Raw genomic sequence first — 3,796 nt, 5'->3', positions numbered from 1 at the left:
TTTGCGCTCTCGCAGCTGGAGCCTGCATCTTTCTCTTAGGGTGGTCTTTTCGAGGTTCCATACTGAACATAATGGCCTGTGTATTATAAGGGAATGCGATGAGAGTTGTACCCACTGCTATTTCTTCAGCAATGAACTCTGGTTATATAGTAAATATGAACCTTCTAGGACCGAATGAAGGTGGAAACAAGAGAACAATCATGTATTGGAGCTAGTGGCAACAGACACATTAAGTCCTATGATGTGGGTGTCCTCCCTTGGACACTTCAATCATCGCAATCATTCAAAGTGTTATGATGTTTTCCCATTTAACATTACATTTCCTGCCAAGTTTTGTTACTCATTCTTTGGCGTGGAAAAATGGCTGGTTTTTCTGTGGCTAGGTAATGAACCTACCATAATCGTTGTGGTGTGCTTTCGCCGTAAATCTTTCTCGAAATCAGACGATGTTGCTGGATTCACAACAAGTGTAGCCTTATTGGTGTCTTTCATAGTGTATTTTCATGAAAGTTCGATTTTATATCGTAAATTTATTTTGAATTTGCGCTCATGCATTTACTAGGCTTTTTGGCCAAAGAGACGAAAAATGGGACGTTGACCGTCCCACATATCCCAGAAGAAGTTAATGGTGATGGTGATGAGTCTAGGTGATGATAGCTTGAATGGTGACGATAAGGATGATGATCTTAATGGTGATCGATCTTAAATGGTATGATCTTAATGGAGGAGGGAAGGATCTTAGATGGTGGAGAATCGGTGATGTTCGGATGTGAGAAGATGATTTATGAATACGATATAGATGCTCTGATATTACTCTTGAGTGCTGGTTCCTTAATAAGAGCTGCTATCATGACCCTGCCTAGTAAATTACTCACAGGCACACCCACATCACACATTCAGCGTCACTCGGACCACATGGTGATTGAAGATGGGTGGATGAATCTTATCACACCGGTCCGAGATAAAGATTTCTTCTAATGGTAGCTAGAGTACTTGCGTATCCTGATCTGGTTTTTCTTTCGAATCTGGTTGATAGCGATTGATTGGTAGGTGGAATCTTATCGGGATATTGATGTGCCAAATATGACTAATTTTGGGGGGACTCCAGCCGTCCTCCTTGCGTATAGTGACGGTCAGTCGTCCTGAAGCTTGGAGCTTGGTAGTGGTGTCAGTCATAGTAACGTGTGTTTCTCTCTGCTTTGCCTATTCCTAGACGTGTGAGGTACACTCCATTCTGTGGTGTCTGTCCCGGTTGCTAGAACTGTCGAAGTGGTGTGATTTTAAATGTTCGCGTTTTAATTGAGATGGTTGCATGGGGATCGTACTCACTGGAAGTTGTTAGAACTCTCTCACGGTGACTAGTGATCTGTCTCCAGTATCAGATTGGTGGATGATTCAGATATTGTTGATTGGGGATGATTTTGAGAGAGGTCACACTGAGCATTGAGAACTGTTCGGTTCGAATCTGATGATGGCTCTCTCTGTGGTCTCCCGATAGTTGTAGGATGAATACTCCGACCGATGCAAGTGGGCAACGTGGCTCCAGTCCAAATGAATCGCCTGTAAGCATTCCATAGACGTGATCTGATGGGCCTCTAATGAGGGGATGGGTAGATGGTATTGATAGACCACGAATCGATGATTGTGAGATGGTGATGATTGGAGCAGTGCCTGGTTGGGGGGAAGGAATGTACGCCTTCCCCTATTTCTAGACTAAAACCTGGACTACAGTACAGGAAAACAAACGTCTCCGCAGAGCGCCCAGCCTGGATAGTAGCTAAAAGGACTGGACGGATCTGATATTCCCGTCCAGTCCGCTGCTGTGCCATCTACAGAAGGCCGAACTATCAGTGAAAGGCTTAGGGGTGGCCGATCTTGTGCCCCGATGTTCAATGTACTCGAGTTTAGGGTCATATATTACTTGAGTGCCAAAGCTTGTTGTGGGGCTCTTAACAACGACAAAGTTATGCGTATACTTGTCTTGTGTAACTTTTTTAACTCCGTGTAGTTTTATTTGTGTTGTGTGTGGCAGGTGCGCCCGGCAGAGCTGTGATGCCACCCAGTCCATCAATGCTAACTGCATACCCTAACCACAAGGTACCACACCGCCGACAAAAGTCAGACCCACCGTTCCGAGCCAATGTCTCTTCTATACTAACACTCTAGGTACCAACTTCCGCGGCGAGCGAGAAGAACACTTCATCGGGACATTGCACACCAGTAGCCATCTACACACGCCACCAGTGCCGCTTTTTGGCGGCACCAGGTAACTGCCCCTTCCTAAACCACACCCTACATTCACGACACAACACACGATACTTTATACCTCAAGTACAAGGTTCATTTTACACTGCTGAAGTAGAACAGCACACACACACACAGTAATGTACTATCAGGGAGTACGGAGTTAACCTGTAATCTCTCTGTGTTTAGGTGCAACACCTCCAGAAGGTCTTGACGAAGAAGAGAGACCCTGTCACTCACGTCTGCTTCATCAATGAGKTCATTAAGGTGAGACGCCATGTCCTCATAAAAGGCCTGTGTGTCCTTGCCCCTGGACTGTCATCAGCACACCCTTCCACAACATCTATCCCTCTACTCTTGGCAATATCCTTCTCTTCTCTTTTGCCTMCCCCTGCCAACCTCTTTCCCATCTCCTCCCTCTCCCTCCCCCATTCCCCTCTCTCCATACTGATCGGTRCATTTCCTGGGCCTGTCCTGGACCAGACCTACCCAGGCTTTATTGACTCTGCTGGCATCAGCAGAATGCTGGSCTGTTAAGCAGAACAGCATGCAGGGACTTAAGTTCTCTAATACAAGCTGAAAGAGATTCAGCTGTGCCAATTTTCTTTCTTAGAAGAGCATGTACCTTTTAATTTGCTCCCTCCCTCTTTRTCTCCCTTCCTCCCTTTCTCTCTCTGTTTCTGTCCCCCCTTCTTGTTCCCGCCGTTGTCACGCTCTCTTCGTCTCTATCTCTCYCTTTCTCCATCTGTCTCTCCATCTCTCTTTATTCTCTATAAAAGTCCACAGTCCTATAATTGGTATTTTCTATTCAGGAGAGCAGTGGACCTATTATCAGAGCACTAGACTACCTACCCAATTAAGGTCTAGTGCTGTGTGTGTGTGCTTGTGTGTGTGTGTGTGTGTGTGTGTGGTGGTGTGTGTGTGTGTGTGTGGTGTGTGGTGTTGTGTGTGTGTGTGTGTGTGTGTGTGTGGTGTGTGGTGTGTGTGTGTGTGTGTGTGTGTGTGTGTGTGTGTGTGTGTGTGTGTGTGGTGTGTGTGTGTGTGGTGTGTGTGTGTGTGTGGCGTGCATGTACATGCCTGTGTGCGTATGTTTTAGAAGGAGGACATGGTGGTCTATTTTGTGTTGGTTTAATGTTATCAGGTTAGCATTGGATGGACTGTGTGTGTGTCCTTTTTGTGTTAGGGCCACAGGACAGTACATTATGTAGAACATGAAGCAAAGTAGGCCTAGTTCACTTTAGTTTCTTGAAAGAAAGCGGAAATCATCCAGTCTTTTAGGCTCTGGGGCAGTTTATCCTAGAAATGAAGCACATCTCACAACAGCTGTCATCATCACCATTTAATATCATCATCATACATACCATCATCACCACCATCATCATCACCATTAGGATCCATCACACCGTCATCATCAATACCATCACACCATCATCATCACACCATCATCATCACCATTAATATCATCAACATCACTAATCACCACCATTAAGAGACATCACCATTAAGATATCAATCATCATCATCACCATATCATCACCATTAAGAGATTCAT

General features: G+C 45.2%; 1 pseudogene; it reads left to right on the top strand.

Moving 5' to 3' along the window:
• The window catches only part of LOC111951339 (conserved oligomeric Golgi complex subunit 5-like), a 121,781-nt pseudogene that overhangs the window by 81,737 nt on the left and 36,248 nt on the right, over positions 1–3,796 (top strand).

This window comes from Salvelinus sp. IW2-2015, linkage group LG24 (assembly GCF_002910315.2).
Source record: "Salvelinus sp. IW2-2015 linkage group LG24, ASM291031v2, whole genome shotgun sequence".
In the NCBI taxonomy this organism is placed as follows: domain Eukaryota; kingdom Metazoa; phylum Chordata; class Actinopteri; order Salmoniformes; family Salmonidae; genus Salvelinus; species Salvelinus sp. IW2-2015.
This window is presented reverse-complemented; position numbering and strand designations above follow the sequence as displayed.